General features: G+C 37.7%; 1 protein-coding gene and 1 long non-coding RNA gene across 2 annotated transcripts in view; one reads left to right on the top strand and one right to left on the bottom strand.

Moving 5' to 3' along the window:
• The window catches only part of LOC148973301 (uncharacterized), a 63,687-nt gene extending 49,727 nt beyond the window's left edge, over positions 1-13,960 (top strand). The window contains exon 3 of the long non-coding RNA XR_016146809.1: positions 13,680-13,960. This is a non-coding gene — a long non-coding RNA (uncharacterized LOC148973301). The remainder of the gene's footprint in view (positions 1-13,679) is intronic.
• gjd1b (gap junction protein delta 1b) overlaps positions 1-18,706 on the bottom strand; it is a 42,266-nt gene that overhangs the window by 12,081 nt on the left and 11,479 nt on the right. The window lies entirely within an intron of this gene.

Raw genomic sequence — 18,706 nt, forward strand, 5'->3', positions numbered from 1 at the left:
GCAACTCATTGCAAGCACTGTGCACTTTGTAGGAGTATGTTGTCTTTGTGTGGTTAACAGAGTAGGAAGCAAGACTGATCCTATGCAGGGAATTACACATGTACACAGACACACACAACACTGACAAATAATATGAGGTTTTAGTGAATAAAAGTAAATTTAATCAGAGGACGAATTATATCATATCTTCCACATGCCAAACCCACAACCTATAATCTTCACTGCCGCCAATAGAGGGATTCTTGCATTACGAGTTCTTTAATGCCATCCAATAGTGTTAGATTATCTATTCCCCAAACCCCACCAACTCCTCACTGGTTCCCCTCACACTCCCTCTTTTTATCTCTTTTCATCTTCCTCCTGTGTGGCTCACCTGCTGTCTCTCTCATTAGTCTCCTGTCCAAAAATATATATTTTAGGCTATTTTAAATACTGCTTAAAAAGAACTTGTTACAGCCAAATTTATTATTTATTTATTATTTAAATTATGATTGATTATTAAAAAAGATATTTATTTTCCCAAGAACAAAATAAACCTCATACACCTCAATAAATGTTAGACATGAGCCAAAATGTTACTTAATGTAACTAAATATAATATTTTTAGTGACTTTTTACAATTGAATGTCACCATAGTATTATGAAACATTCCCAATAATCCCTCCACCCGCTAAAAAAGAATAACTAATTCTGTGTTGAAGTTTTATTTGCAAACAAGAAGTTATGTTACATGACATATAATTAGCAAAAACTTTTCTTTAAAAACACTCATTAACACACTTCACACAGAGTCTGAAAGTTTGGTCTGCTCATGCAATCTTAGCCATACAGGCATTGCAACTGACACATTCAATCTAAAAGATATAATACAATTACATTTACAACAAACCTGTATTATTACTGTCATTTTTAAAACAAAGTGTAAATAAAAGTGTATGCTTTGTCTTGTGTACAGGTATGTGTATTGGCACAAGTCACTTTCTTTGGAAAAGAACTAAGGTTATATAGACATTACAGTATATTAGTTATCAAATGGCCTATTAGGATAATCATTCAAATAAATGTAAAGTACATTAACATGTTTTCATGCAAGTGCTTCTGCAAACTTGGAAATTTACTGCTGTATTCATTCACTACATGAGTTTATAATTAATATTATTATTCTACAGTACAATACATTTCATCAAACTTATAAAACGATACATTTTAAAAACTGTCTAGGTAAATCAGAAACATAAAAAATAGGCTCAACATTAAATCAAAATGAAACCAATTTTTGGCTAGGCTGTCATACAAATAAATGATGAACATGTGCAAAAAAACAAGACCAATGAAATATTAATTACGGATTATGTTGTAGTCAGTGTTTGCTTTTTCCAATGAGCATTTTGTTTTTCGATGCATAGTAAAATGAAACCATTAGCTTTAGTTTGCTTTTTTTTTTTTTGTCCAATAATTTTGTCAGACTAATATCATAACCAAGTTTAGAATTAGCATTAAAATAATATTCTCTCCGGACACCACTTTTGGCCACTACTGTATATTGTATTCCTAAATGTCGACAGATTCATAATTAGCAGATGCAGTCAATTCTGTTGCTCTTACAGAGAAACACTGTTAGTCTTACAAGCCAAAGGCATTAAATCTGCTGCACATTCTGGCCAAGAACCATCCTTTCAGATATAAAATCCCAGCCTTTTCAAACCAAGCTAGTATTTACATCACATCAGAGTGCAACAAAAGTGATGGTTCAACAGGCATCTGGTTCACTTGGAAATATCTGCTTCAACCATAAATCTTAAATATCTTTCAAGCCACACCATTTGAGGTCTCATTCGTGTCTGTGCAACGAACATTACAGGGCAATGTACAAAACAAAGTTTAAAGTCCCCCTGTAGTAAATTATCATATCCCTTAAAACTCATTTTTGATCTGCAAAATTAAAATTGTTTAAAAAATGTCTTTGGTTAATGCCTTAAAATAGCTTAAATGTAACTGTAGTCTACACCCTTGCCTCATTTATTATTGACGGTTCTATGAATATGCAAATGAGCCCCGCCTCCACTCACTCACTCAGCTCAGAGATCCTATCGTTGGCGATCACACGTTGATCTGATTGGTTACAAGGTAGTTTGTGACGTCAGAAACACCAGCGATTTCAAACCGCAGCGCAGTTTTTGAGACTGTCTTTGGTTCACTGCAGTTTTAAGGAGAAAATACTTATGAATTTGCACATGGTTTGTCTATAAAATAAATAAAATATATTAAAAACACCACATAGACATATATAAACAACATTAAAAGCTGAGTTTTCACCACATGGGGACTTTAATACTCGAGTTGGGAGTTTATTGGGTAACACATTATTTTGATAGTCCACTTTAGATCTTCTACTAAGTAACTACATCTACTAGCTCTCATTAGAGTACCAGTGGACTGTCTGAATAATATCGGTTGCTAAAACTTTATTTTGATGCTCCTCAAAAGACATTGTATTGACTATAAGTAACTTTGCAACTCTAATCTAACCCTATCCCTAACCCTAACCTAACAGTCTAAAGTCGACTAATATTCCAATGAGAGTTAGTTGACAAAGTTATAGTCAACAGAATGTCCATTGAAATAAAATAAAATTTCCAGAGACTAAAAAGATCCATTGTCTACTGTCAATAAGCTATGTCATAATAAATATGCTATTGATGTTTAAAACATAGCTTATACAGAAGTAAGATGCATCATGAATCCACATGACCAACTTGAAATCATTCACCCTCATGCGAAATTCCAGTTTGCGGATGTCGTTTTAAATAAATTAAATTGAAATGACTGGATTTTGCTAGCATTTACCAAACGGCAAATGTGACTGACTGCACCTTTATATCATGCTCTAAGTATTAAACTAGATTGCATCAAGTGTTATAGATGCATTGAGCTCATCCCAACCACACTTCAGCTGAACAATTACACTATTGTTTAACAGAAGAATTTAACATCATTGAATCATTGTTTCCGTGTTTATCACTGTAAAGCTGCTTTGTAACATCTGTTTTGTATAAAGCACTAAATAAATAGAGGTAGGGTGACCAAACAATCCTGTTTTCACGTCCTGTCCTGGTCGTCCTGGGGTGCGTTTCCCGAAAGCGTCGTTAGCCAACTATGGTCGCAAGTTCCGTCGTTATCTGCATAGTTCAACGAGTCGGTGTTTCCCGAAACCATCGTTCCAACGAACATTCGCAAACAGCATCGCAAAGTTGGGTGGTTTGAACGACAGCTCTCGACCTGTGGTTAGAGGCATCGTTTCTATATTTCATGACATTTGGAGGTAATAAATTCTTATCTTGAGCAAAATAAGCAAGCTGACATTCAGTACAACCGGTGCCTTTTATTCAGCATACATACAAATGTAATTTACGTCTTTTAGTTTTTCAAAAGATTTGAAGTAACGTGCTTGAAGAGTGCGCATGTGCGAACGTGCTGTACAATGTAAGAACGAGCCAAATATTGAGTCTGGCGATAAAGCAAAACAACTGAGAACAATTAGAAATAGTCCTCACATGACATGTCTGTAATTTATATAAAACGAATCTAGCGTTAATTGGATCTCAAACAGTTTCATTAAAAGTAGTTATTACTCCACCACGTGCGAAACCAACGTGGTTGAACGATACTTTGCGACAGTGGGTTTCGGGAAACAGTCGTGACTAGCTAGTTGATTTTTCCAACGATGCATCGTACTATGGTAATGAAACAGTGAACTACGTCGTTGTACGGGAAACACACCCCAGCATAGTTCAACTAGTCGGTGTTTCCCGAAACAATCGTTCCAACGAACATTCGCAAACAGCGTCACAAAGTTGTGTGGTTTGAACGACAGCTCTCGGTTAGAGGCATCGTTTCTATATTGCATCACATTTGGACGTAATAAATCCTTATTTTGAGCAAAATAAGCAAGCTGACATTCAGTCCATCTGGTGCCTTTTATTTAGAATACATACAAATGTAATTTACGTCTTTTAGTTTGTCAAAAGATTTTAAATACCGTGTTTTAAAGGTTCTCTAAGCGATGTGGGGCCAAAACATTTTTTGTCACATACATCAAACGTCTCCTCACTATCGGCTAGCTGCCTGTCCAATAAACACACTGTAAAAAAACGCGGCTACACAAACGGCAACAAAAACAATCATGTCTTACCCGGACCACGAAACCTAACAAACAGTGTTCCAGCCAATCACTGGCAAGAAGTATTTGAGGGTGGGTCAGGGGGGTTAGTGCGCGTGCACATGAAGGGGGTGTGTGTGTGAAGGAGAGACTCAGAGAAGCATCAGAGGGAAGTTTGAAAAATGGCCGACACACGACCAAATAGACGTCGTTCTGAAGAACAAATTAAAAAGAGGAGGGAGTCGGATAAAGAACGTGCGAAGTTCCGAATTTACATCGGTAGCAAAGCTTTTGAACGATGGCGAGAACTCCGGCGGCAGAAGGGCTACCAGTCCGACATTCAGGTTGCTCTGTTTTTGCTGGACAGGTGGGTAACGTTAAATAGTTTTTTTTTTCTTCTAAATTGACGCTTTATGTTCGCCAAACCCACACAAGGATATAATTAGCTAGAACTATGCACGTTCACAATTATTTCAAGAAGCACGGAAGGGAGGGGGAGGAGATGAGATGCGGAGGAGGGAGGGTCTAGCTAGCCTCCGATTTGTTTGAAAATATTCCGAACGTCAACACCCAGGATCGCTTAGAGAACCTTTAAGAGTGCGCATGTGCGAACGTGCTCTACTGTGTAAGGCCGCCTTCACACTGGCAGTTGAAATCAGCTCCGATGCGGCTGCGAAACGACCGGAAGTCATTCATTTCCTATGGAGATTCGCAGACCGCATGCGAATGGGTCCGAAACGGGTCCGACCGAGTGCGGTGCGAAGAAAATCGTGTCCGTTGGTCATCCGGATGCGTTCAAAAATTTGAACTCGTGCGCAAAGCTACGGACGGTTCCTATCCGACAATTCCAGCGGAAGTTGAGCGTTGCTATGGTACTGATAAACAAACCTGAATTCTTAACTTTACGCATTCTCATCCTTTAACGTCATATAGAACGCTATATGCAAAAACGCCGCTGTACTACGCACATGGCACCCGTTATCGTTAATATAACATGCGCTGTGAGGGCTAATGCCGCGTTCCAGGCAACCTGTAACTCGTGTTTTTCCAACCTTATACCCATGAAAGTGCACTGGAACGGCAGTCAAACTCGTGACTTCCCACCCGTGAACTCGTACTACTAGATCGATGTACTCCCAGTTACGAGTTCTGACGTCACATAGCCCGCGAATCAATGACAGCCCCTACTGATGCAGTGTTTCTGCAGGCGGTACACGGTGAGAGTACACTTTAGGACAATATAACGTCAACTAGTTTTCAGTCCATTGAGTGCAAGGATAAATATATACCAAATACATTTCCAAATATACAAATAAAGTAAAATAAAGAGTATAACAGCTTATCTTGCCTCATGCGCTATTTTTCCTCCTCAGTTTCCCACAAATAAACAAGGAGTAAAGCACCTTTGGCGTTAGAAAATATTACAAACGCATGTGAGCCCCATAAGGCGCGCCATGCTTGTTTGTTTACAACTAGGTAGTTTGGCGTGAATGACCTGGAATGCTACAAAGTCGTAAGTCGTGGTTTGAAGTCGTGATTTACGTGTTCAAAAACCTGCCTGGAACGCAACATAAGTTTAGGTGTGGGGGAGGGTCTGCGTGTCATATTCACGCTAAAGGATTTATGGCGTGTTATATTAACGATAAAGGGTGCCATGTGCGTTGTATAGCGCCGTTTTTGCATATAGCGTCACATAAAAGGATGAGAACGGGCTGACTTTTAATAAAATACATAATGATTTTATATAACGATAAGTTGTCATGTCATTTTTTATTTTCATGACTTTCTAACGTTTATATGGGCAGTTAATACAATTAAATTGAAGGTAGACATTCAACTATTGACCACTATATCACATTTTTTAGCCGACCTGACATGTCAGTGTGAAGGCGGCGTAAGAACGAGCCAAATATTGAGTCTGGTAAAGAAGCACACTAACTGAGAACAAATAGAAATAGTCCTCAGATGACGTGTTTGTAATTTATATAAAACAAATCTAGCGTTAATTGGATCTCAAACAGTTTCATTAAAAGTAGTTATTACTCCACCACGTGCGAAACCAACGTGGTTGAACGATACTTTGCGACAGTGGGTTTCGGGAAACAGTCGTGACATGCATCGTACTATGGTAGTGAAACATCGAACTACGTCATTGTACGTGAAACACACCCCTGGCTGTTTTTTATAAAGTGGTGAAAATGTCCTGGTAAGATCAGCTCTATAGCAAAATATAGATGGGCGAACAAGAAGGATGAGGAAGAAAAACAGGATAAAGAGGAAGAAAACTAAAGATATAAATACATTTTGTTAGTTTGTGAAAGCTATTTTTGTTCAATTTGGAGGTATTTCTTTTAGTTATTTATTATTTATATATTTATTTTTCGAATACAGAAGAGCCATTATTTCTATCTGAAACCTGTCATAATAAAACATGTTGTAATATAACAATTTTCTATCCATACAGAGGAGGCATAGGATAGCCTACTTTAAATGTATTGAAATTAATAAGGCGCCTTTGAGTAAACTTCGAGTATCATTTGAGTATCTGTTTGCCGGACCGAGTGTCCTGGTTTTTGTTAATTAAAATAATATGGACACCCTAACCTAAGTTAAATTAATACACTACAGTGTAAAAAAACATCATCAATCAACATGGTAATACAATGACCTTTATTTCCCTGATTAAAACATTGAAAGCACTGTTATGTGAAAGGACACTAGATATCAAGTGCATCTACCACTAGCCTGTAAAGCCTCTGACTGTGTGTAGTAAGGAGGTGTGAAGGCGTTCAGTCGGTGAGGGCGAGAATCCCCCAAAACGCCCCCCGTCAATGGTACCCACAGCATCACTCTCCTCCCTCTGCCTGTTACCACGGCAACAACACAGGGCAGAAAGCTGGAGAGAACAGGGGAAAGGAGAGCAAGAGAGTGATTTTCCCTCAGTTATGTGATAAGGACCTGCTATATTGAGCCGTCGCGCTCTATTCAGCCCCTCAATTTGAGCTCTAGCAGTGTGATAGCAGCATTTACACCGGCACACTGACGAACGAAACACAAAGAGGCACGAAGAAACGGCTTGTTTTGAAAAGCGTTCTTCATAATGCAACACACTATCATGTAGTTCAGTTCAACCCAGCTCTTTCTCAATCCTACTGAAAATCAGGAGAACGAGTCGGATAGACGGAAAAATGGAGGAGAGGAGATAAAAGACCGTTTCTCCTGTTCATTTTAGTGTCTGAATCAATGAACCTGAAAGCTGATGTTCGTGTGCAGTTTTAGCTCGTGGCGTTTTCAGCTGCGCCGCGGACTGTGAAGTGCGACTGGGATTTGCTTTACATGCATATCTTACCTTCGCTTAAATTACTGCAGTAATTAATTATGGTAACTATTTAATATTCCATTTTTGATTTTTCACCGTGCTCACACTTCTCTGAGGCCAAACTATTATAATGCATAAACACGTGTCTGTATGCATAATGTATGGGCATATAACGGCCTTTTATACATTGTTGGGAGCGATGGGAACTGTGTTTTAAACATAGTTATTTCAGCGTACAAATTATTAATTGCTTACTAAAATGTAATCAGTTACACAATGCAAATATGAAAGTATGGATGGGTTTTGCCTATTATGTGCACATACAAGAAAGGAGACAATAGATAATTACAGTAGTTGATATTTAAGACCTAAATGCCTTCTGATCACCAACAGTACCAGTAAATGGCAGTTTAATCTAAGAAATAAAAAATAGGTGCAAGATTTCCACAATATTTTTTTTTTTTCCAATATACCAATAGAGCATGTTTTACACACCTGAATGTTCTTGGACGAGCTGTAAATTTAAAGGAGAACTCCGGTCAATTTTAACATTGAGCTCATTTTTTTGTACATTTGGAGTGCTGTCAGTGCAGACAAAAACGACAAAAATCGGCTTTGCGTACACTGTGTTATCGTCTTTTTAAAATTCGCACCCTGTTGACTTCAATGGGGCATGTTCTGAACCTGCTTTTAGCCTCTTAACATCCTTGATATGTTATTACAAGTGCACAGCCATGTGAGTGGTGTTATTAAGAGTGACCATGGTCAATCTCTCTTTTTTTCATGACGCATTGACTTTACAGTACAGAAAAGCTCTTTTGGCATTATGCTGAGCATTTTTTTTTTTGTTTCATGTGTCATATATATCATCCATTGACAACCTAGGAAGTTCAGTTTCGTTACAAGTTGTTCACACTGTCATATGAAGATGAAGATGCTGAAGACAGGATACAAATATAAATGTGGTTCATTAAATCAAAAAGATGGACAGTGTGCAGCAAACACGGACATCGACCAACAGCAACAGACTGAACAAAGAGGAACTAAATGCACAGAGATAATGAAGTGATAATGAATGGGTGTGATGATCTGATGAGTGTACATGACAATCGATGACTGGTGGGAAAAACTACGGGGCTGTTTACATGGATAAAAATTTAAACTTTTAATGTGTTTCGGACCTAACAACCCGGTCTCATCCCAAGACGTCATATAACTGACGTTTTGGGACGTCTTTTGACCATACGTCAATATTCACCTTTTTAGGGCCCCCCTTAAACGTCGGTAGATGAGGTTATGGGATCCTAACTCTACCCCAGACCTAAACCTAACCCTAAACCTAACCCGTCACCTAACTGACGTTAAAGGTAAAGCGTCAGTTGTATGACGGCCCGGGATCGCCATCTACCGACGTTTAAGGGGGCCCTAAAAAGGCGGATATTGACGTATGGTCAAAATACGTCCCAAAACGTCAGTTATATGACTTTTTGGGATGAGACTGTGTTAGACCTAACTAAACTTTGACACATACATTGAAAAACATGATTAATACATTAAAAATCTTACTTATATAGGCAAAGTTTTATTAGTTATTGGAAATCCATTAGTTATTTTTAAATTCAACGGTCCATTGTTCGAAAAATATGCTCTGAATATAACTTGAAATTGTTAATAAAAAAATGTATACTTCATCTTATTTTGTGCATGAATAAAGCTGTTTTTTTTATATCTGCACTATTATAACCCAATCTAATATGATCCAAACCTCAATTTCCAAAAACCTGAATTGAACTTCCTAAGACAGACTTACGTAATGATTGCTAGTTTTCTGTTATAACTCTTACAGTCAAAATATTCTTAAAATATGTTAATAAAATTATCCTTTAATAAAAGAAATGTATATTCATCCAATTTTAAAGGGATAGTTCACTTTGAAATTAATTTTTGGTATGTTTTAGCTTTCCTCAAGGGCATCCCAGATGTAGGTGTCTTTGTTTCCTCAGTATTTTCAATTTTGATATTTTTAGGTCAAACCGTTGTTGTCTGTCAGTCATATAATGGAGGTCTATGGTCACCACCTCAAAGAGCATGCACAGAGAAGTCCAAATTTAACATGATTTAATGACTCATAAATGTAAGTACACATTGATGACCTAAGACACAAAACGAGCGGTTTGTGTGAGAAAACAAACAGTATTTATATCGTTTTTACCTCTTGTAATCACAGCCACGTCCAAGTGATCTGAGGACGAGGGTGCTTCTGTCTGTGCAAGCGCCAGAAAGCCCCAGAAGTGATCTCTCGCTCATTGTACATCACTCATTGTTTACACAGAGATTTCAGAAGTGTTATCCTTCACTGTGACGATCTAAACATATTTAGATATACAGGAAATTGCAATGGAAGACGATTTCGATATATCAACAGACAACGTTGATTTTTTTTCGCAACTGCGCAAGAGATCACTTCCAGCGATTTCCGCCGCTCTTGCGCCCGCATCCTCAGAGTACTTGGACGTGGCTGTGATTACACGAGGTAAACGATATAAATTCTGTTCGTTTTCTCACACAAACCGCTCGTTTCGTGTCTTAGGCCATCAATGTGTACTTACATTTATGAGTCATTAAATCATGTTTAATTTGGACTTCTCTGTGCATGCTCTTTGAGGTGGTGACCATAGACCTGCATTATATGACTGACAGACAAGAACGGTTTGACCTAAAAATATCAAAATTGAAAATACTGTGGAAACAAAGACACCTACATCTTGGATGCCCTTGAGGTAAGCTAAAACATATCAAAAATTAATTTCAAAGTGAACTATCCCTTTAATGTAAATAAATTGTAAATTGAAAGCTGGCAATTGAAAACCTTCATAGCTAAAGAATCACAATCCTTTTGCATTGCTTGTTTTATTGTGTAAAAAATAAATAAATTAAAGAAAATTGGACTAGAAATTTTCTAGAAATACACACCCTGTTTCAATGCATTCTGCAGAACCTTCTTATGACGTCTCGGTGGACAAACACATTATCTTAGGTAATGTACTTCATACAGCTCTGGAATGAAAAACATCTCAAGACATTGCCTCCGCCTCTGTATTCGGCATCACTCAACTGGAACTCTCCAAAATGTGATTAAAACATTAATAGGGTGATGTTTCAACGCCTTATGGGTAAATCCTATGTGAGACTGGGCTGTTCAATACCGCAGTTATATCAAACTATGGTATTACCGGCATATTTTAGGTACTTCCTTCCACAAACCCAGCAGAGACCAACATGCCCTGATATAAAGAGGGCTGGGCAGAAGGACAGAGGGGAGGAAGGTCCCCACGCTCAGGTTTGTGCCAGCACAACCATACGTTTCCACGCACTTACTTCCAGAATCCTGCGTGACACACGCGCACACAGTCCGCAACCGGAAGTGACCGTTATTGTGTTTGACTTGAATTGAGAGCAATCGCATAAGGCTTTTAAAGGTCTTTACATGTATTTCCGTACATGTATTTTCTTTAAGAGTGGATTTGGAGGGTATTGCATAACTTGAAAAGCTTTTCTCTCTCAACCTTTATTGTTTTAAATCTGCTGGTCTAAGTAAAACAGCATCCCTGTAGGATTAGCCTACACTGCTGTGCTTTGTTTGAATTATGCAGGGTTTACGCACATCTTACGCACTCGTTTGTCACGTCCGGCTAGACAGTTGCTGTGTTGTGGGATATTTGTCATTGATATCTCTGATTTTCCGAGTGAATGACTAAAACCGTTCCACTGCCGTGCGCTTGGAAGATGACACACAAGAAAATGAAATAACAACGCTCCCCTAACTTGAACTCTATCCTCGTCTACAAAGACTTTTCTTAACAACCAAACTGATGGGGATAAACAAAGCTACAATTATCTGATGTTTACAACTCACTTATGCATTTTATTTGATTAAAAGTGACTATGGTAAAGTAATGTAGATATATTGGATAGTTGCTTTAATTTACTAAAACAATGTTTATATAAAGTGAACTCCTTGAATTAAATGTAGATATATTGGATAGTTGCGTTTAATTACTATAAAAGTAAGTTTATTCAAAGTAAACCTATACATAAATGGAGAGATATATTGGATAATTGCTTGTAATTACTATAAAAGTATGTTTATTCAAAGTAAACCCCATACATTAATGGGAAAAGTACGTAGATATATTGGATATATGCTTGCAATTACTGTCAAATATTGTTTATATAAAGTAATGACTATAAAAAAAATATATGGCTTTGCAAGCTATTATAATGTGATCTTATTTTTTCTACTGTACAAAAACCAAATTTCACAGGAATTTAATACTAATAGATTTGATAATGCCATAAAATAAAAGCCTAAAGCTTTTAAAATACAGTATTTTAAGTATTGTTGTAATTTTTTGTGTTTTACATCTAAAAATCTGTACTTTGACGGGGAGTTCTTGTGGATGTAATTGATAATGTTTTGAATTTACCAAAAGAATACTGTGTAAAAACAGAATACTTCATTTAATTGTATAATTTTAAGGTATTTCTGCAATAATTTCCGGTTTATATGCAGATTTACTCATTTGTTTAACGTTCTACAGACATTTTTTTAATGAGATTTTATTTTCATTCTACAGCAGTGGAACTGTAAAAATACAGAAAATGTTTACAGTAAATATCTGTATTTAAAAAACAAAACAAAATTATTCTGTAGAATAATTTAAGTGTTTTACTGTAATTTGACGGCGACTTTGCTGCCAGACATTTTACCGTTTTTTTTACGATTGTTTTTTTTTACATGTATTTGGTTTCACAGTAAAAAAAACACAATTTTTTTAGTCTTAATTTTAAATATGTGAATTTTTTTTGTCTTTTTACATAGAATTTAATGTAATTTAACATTCAAGCTAATTAAAAAAAAAGAATAATCCTGTAAAAAAAAATATAATTTCTCTTTATATACATTTACAGATTATTACTTTTATTTTATGGTTAATGTTTTTAATAAAAGTTTTTCTTCTGTATTTTAATGACATTTACACATAATGTTAAAAAAAACCCAGAAAATATCTGTAAAATAATACAGTATATTTCTGTGAAAAAACTTTTTTTTGCAGTGTATATTATTAACTCTGTACATTTCCTAGTTGTGTGTAGTGCTTAGTGAATTACATCCAGACGTACTACATTCACTATGTACTACTCTTCACATACTGTTTTTCACTTACTATACAGAAGGGTGTGTGATTTCGGATGCTGTCAATATGTCTGCGTGTAATGAATGGAGATTTGTCAACATCTAATGAGGCGAAAGTAGTTTTGTGTAGAGGTATAATTTTATTCAAGGGTCATCAAGCTTTTCTTTTTGCCTTTTGTTAGAACGGAAATGGCGAATGAATCTCAGTAGCTCGATTGTATCTTCCTGAACAGCACAACATTGGAGAGCAAAGTGAGACATAAAAAGAGATTTGCTTCTCAGATGTTTCTCAGATCGCAATAAACTCACAAATGTTTCATAAAAGGTCTCAAATTGCTCAGATTGTCCAAGACAAACATCTACTAATCCTAACCCCAAAAAGGTTTCGATATGAAGACTACCACATTCATTTTAAAGCTTCATGTAAAAAAAAAAATGCTGTCTATTTTTCATTTCTCCAAGGAAGTGTAGTAGAAATCTCTGAATGAGTCGTACTGTAGGGTGCATGTGATTGTTGCTATGCAGAAATATTTATGCCAGCCCTCCTACATGTTTGCCACATATGTGAATGTGTGTGTGTATAATTGTGAAATTACGTATATAGTGCAGCAGGAGGTTGACGTGACCCTGCAAGAACGCTTGTCTTGCTATGATGACTTAGTAGATGGTGACATACTGTTGGTACAGACGCCTCTGGTGGAGTGTGTCTGTGTGTGTGTCCTGGTATTTGTTTTCATTTTGTGTGTTTGTTGGATAAAAATTTGAATCACACGTTTTTGTTTTTTTTTTTTTTTTTTTTGGTGGTGGTGTCAGTCAGATCAGTCAGTGTGTGTGTGTGCTATGTAATGGTTAGTGGTCTGTAAAGTATGTTCTGTTAACAGATTTGTCTTTGTTTTGCCTCAGTCTTGAGAGACATACTCTAGACGTTCACACAGCCGCACAGTATCAGCCCTAAACCTTGTGTTGTGGTATATATGTACTGACAACTTTCCTTGTCCTCACAGGAGCCTTTCACCCTTCTCATCTGATCTTTCATCGAGAAGCTTGAGGTTTTGATACAGCAGAGCGGGAAGACAGTGATTTATGCTTTATTTGCCCAGTCACGTGTCATCCCACAATTCTCCACGGTAAATCTTCACACAACTTCAAAATCTGATGATGAAAACTACATTGTCTTATTCATAATGAGTGTGTCTGCATAAAAGCTGTGATTTAATTCCCAGAAAAACATTAGCTAGGTGATGTGGTACCATTCAACACAAAGCTGTTTTACACTTTAAGTGCACAGAAGCCACTTCTGGCATGCTTGACACTAAAAACTGCTGTAAGCACTGATTATGCAACAACAATTTCAAGTTTACAGATTTCATTTGAACAGAGAACGCATTAAACCCTCCTTTGATACTGAGGGGGGCAGAAGTGGCATGTTTTTTTGTTTTTTTAAAGACAGTATTCAAATCTCATTTGCACAAATTCCACGCTAGCATTTGGTTTTGAGATGCATGAGAACCAATGGCGTTTTGAATATTTAAAGGGATACTCCACTTTTTTTTTGGAAATAGGCTCATTTTACAACTCCCCCAGAGTTAAACAGTCGGGTTTTTACCGTTTTCGAATCCATTCAGCCGATTTTCTGATATTTAGAAGAATATCAGTAACCAGACCGTTTCTCATTGACTTCCATAGAAGGAAGAAAACTATACTATGGAAGTCAATGGGACCAGAAACGGTCTGGTTACTGATATTCTTCTAAATATCAGAAAATCGTCTGAATGGATTCGAAAACGGTAAAACCCAACTGTTTAACTCTGGGGGAGTTGTAAAATGAGCCTATTTCCAAAAAAAAGTGGAGTATCCCTTTAACAAAGTTGTCTTGAACTGAATTACAAGAATAGTTCTTCCAAAAATGTCAATTCTGTTGCACTTTATTTCGATGATCCACTTTAGACACTCATTAGAGGATTACGCTGTCTGCTTAATATCTGCTAACACTTTATTCTGCTGACTATAAGTAACTTTTAATGTACATTACTTTATTTTACTAGCCATAACCTAACCTAAAAGTCTACTGATACTCTAATGAGAGTTAGTTGACGACGTGTAATTGCAAAGTTACTTATAGATAGTAGAATGTTTAAAGAGGACAATCAAATTAAAGTGTAATTGAAAATTCTGTCATTAGTCAAGTATATTTATATAGCACTTTTCACAATATAGATTGCATCAAAGCAGCTTCACAGTATCAATCGAAACATAATAACAATATTCATTTCTTAGTGGAAAAACATCCACGCTTGGTAGAGCTTATCAATGGTATTCCTGATTGGTTAATTAATTTGAATATTCCCAACTGAGCAAGCCAATGGCGGCAGTGTCAAGGAACCGAAAAACTCCATTAAGTGACCCAAAGGTGTCCTAAAACTCCATCAGGTGACCCAATGGAGAAAAAAAAAACCCTTGGGAGTACAGGTTTATGAACTAGAGACCGACGTCATCATGTTATGTGGAACTTAAAAGAAGATATTTTGAGAAATGTCAATGGTCGCCAAAACTATTTGGCTACCAAGATTCTTCAAAATATCTTCTTTTGTGTTCTGAAGAAGAAAGAATGCCATACATTTCCATTTTTGGGTGAACTATTCAGTGAAGCAAGATTTATGTAAGCTTGTTTCCGCCACAGAATAAGAAATATTCTAAAATAAAAAAATAAAAAATAAAAAAGGTAATTGCGACTTTTTATCTCACAATTCAGACTTTTTTTTCTTGTAACTGCGAGTTATAAAGTCAGAATTAGTATAGTATAGTTATTTATTTATCCTCACGGAAAATTGTTCTGCACCTACAGCACGCCTGATACATATATACAAAGACAATTTTTTACATGACAGGATACAACATTCCCTCACCCCAACCACCCCCCTCCCTCATCCCCACCACACCCCTACAAATATCAGGACAAAAGACTCAAAGAAACCTAATTAAAGTGCTATTAGTGCTATTTAAAGTGCTAGATAGTGCTATGTAAAGTGCAGTCCTACAGGTAAATTCTTGTTCATCAGAGTGATGCTAGTTGGGATAAATGATTTACTGGCTCGATTTGTCTGGAAATAAGGTAACCTAAACCTTCTCCCTGATGGCAACAGCTCGTATGCCCGGTATAAGGGATGTGACGTATCTTTATTAATAGCTATACCTTTCTTCAACACTCTTCTTTCACAGGTAATAGCCATACTGTCTAGTTTATGCCCCGCAACCTTACTGGCCAGGTTAACTATCTTGCTCAATCTATTTTTGTTGGTCACTGACAAAGAGAAATACCATGCAACGCAACAAAAAAAGTAGCATGCTCTCCACAGATGAGTGATAAAAAAGTAACATCATATCTCTGTCCACTCTAAACTGTCTCAGTCTCCGCATAAAGTACAGTCTCTGCAGCCCCTTTTTATAGATGGTGTCGGTATTACTATTCCACTGCAACTTATGATCTATTATTGTGCCTAAGTACTTGTGCTCTGCAACAATAGCCACATCCTCTCCATCTATAACCAAGCACTGGTGTGGCTGGCTCCCAGTTCTATAATCTATTATAATTTCCTTTGTTTTGTTTATGTTTAGAAGAAGACAGCTGGACCTGCACCAGTCTGTGAATGAATTCACCCAGGCCCTATAATTGGTCTCATCACAGTTCTGTATTAACCCCACTATTGCAGTATCATCTGCAAATTTTATTGTGAGATGCTCAGATGTATTACTTCTACACTCGTTGGTGTAAAGAGTGAACAATACTGGTGAGAGGACACTGCCTTGTGGGGATCCTGTGTTGGTCATAATCTGAGAAGACACAACTTCATTTACCCTGACACACTGTGTTCTCTCCGTCAGAAAGGACTCAACCCACCTGATTATATTAGGATTTACCCCTAACTGCCCCAGCCTCTCCATCATAATGTGAGGCCTGATGGTATTAAAGGCAGAGGAGAAATCTATAAAGAGAACCCGGGCATATCGTTTGGGCTTATCCAGATGGCGATAGATATTATGAAGCATATACAGAAGTGCGTCATCTGTACTACGCTTATTCCTATAGGCAAACTGTAAAGGGTCGATATTACATTGCACATCATTTAGAATCTGTCTCAAAACAATTTTTTCTAGGCTCTTCATCACTATTGATGTAAGGGCAACGGGACGATAATCATTTAAATCAGCTGGTCTTGCTACCTTGGGTACTGGTACAATGAGCGAGGACTTCCAGGCTTTAGGAATGTAGTGTGTGTCTAATGACTCTTGAAAAAGCTGGCAGAAGATTAGGCTAAGTTGTTCACTACACTTCTGCAGAACCCTTCCACTTATTTGGTCAGGGCCTGGAGCTTTTTTAGAATCAATTTTGTTAAAAACTCTACGTACCTCATCTACTGTAATAGTCGGGGGGGTACCAGACTGTAACTGCTGTCTAATGGTATCACGCTCCATGAGAAAATCTGATGTTTCAAATCGTGCATAAAAATCATTCAATTCATCTGCAAATGCTTGATCATCTCCATTAGCATCTATATGCCTTTTCTTCTCTGCCTTCCCTATCATTGTATACATACCTTGCCAGACATGTTTCAGGTTATTCCCCCTCATTCTCGCCTCAATCTGCAGTTTATATTTCTGTTTGCAACTAGTTGTTATCTGTCTAATCTCCTTCTGAATTGCTTTCATTTTTAGCCTGTCTCCCTGTTCAAAAGCTACTCTTTTCCTTTGCAGTGCGACTTTTAATTCTTTGTTTACCCAAGGTTTGTCATTTGGAAAAACTCTAAAAGTTTTTTCTGGGATTATACAGTCCACACAGAAACGAATATAGTCAGTCACCACTGAAGTCAACTCTTCCAAGTTCTTACAAGTGTTCGTGAAAATGTCCCACACAGTACAGTCAAAAGAGCCTCTAAGGCGTTCAACAGACTCATCAGTCCACTGTTTGACTGTCTTTATCTCGGGTTTGCTGGTTTTGAGCTTTTGTTTATACTGCGGGACGAGCTGGATTGCGTTGTGATCTGAGTCTCCAAGGGGCGGTTTTGCATAGCCCTTATAAGCGTCTTTAATGTTCCCAAAGCATAGATCGAGTGTCTTTTCCCTCCTTGTCGGGCACTTGACGTATTGATAATAATTGGGCAACACGCTTTTAATTGAGCATCCATTGAAATCTCCGAGAACAAACTTCGGCGCATCAGGTGCCATGTCTTCTAATTTAGCCATTGTGTCATATATCCTATTTGCCGCGACCTTAGTATTAGCGCGGGGATGAATATATACCACAGTGACAAACACCTGACCAAATTCCCTAGGTAGATAGTAAGGTCTTACCGAGAGCGACAATAGCTCAATGTCCTCCGAGCAATGAGAGTCTCTGACGGTGTAATTCCCACACCATCCCTCATTAATATAAACACATACTCCCCCACCCATACTTTTGCCGGTTACCTGTACATCACGGTCCAGTCTAATCGGGTCGCTAAACCCTGTGATCCTGAGTGTTGAGTTATCAGTCGTGTCTTTAAGCCATGTTTCCGTAAAGCACAGCAGACAACTTTCCCGATACTCTGAGAGGTACCTCACAGCGTTTCGTAGCTCCGTAAGTTGCTTCACCAAGGAGCGGGTGTTAGCCAGAATGACCGTAGGTAGAGGTGGCTTGCACCCCCGTGCACGAACTCTACGCCGAACACCCCCACGCCGGCCTCTTTTCCTCGGTGCTGTGGATGTCCGTGTACACTCCTCAGGCAGATCGACTGGGAAGTTTCCGCTGTGCAGATCCCTTAGTTGCCAGAGTTGGTCCCGGGTGTAACGTAAAATCCCATATGTTGTAGCGGTGGCCGATGCATGGCTTCCCGGGCTCAGTGAGAGGACTGAATTCGACAGCAACAGGTGAATCGCCAGAACAATAGATAGAAACTGCGTAACACAACGCATCTTGACTTTATATGCTCACTTCTGACTTAGCAACCCCACTTTACATGTAAACCATAAAACATAAAACAAACAAACAAAC

Source organism: Pimephales promelas, chromosome 16, assembly GCF_988280905.1.
Source record: "Pimephales promelas chromosome 16, fPimPro1.hap1.1, whole genome shotgun sequence".
Lineage (NCBI taxonomy): Eukaryota > Metazoa > Chordata > Actinopteri > Cypriniformes > Leuciscidae > Pimephales > Pimephales promelas.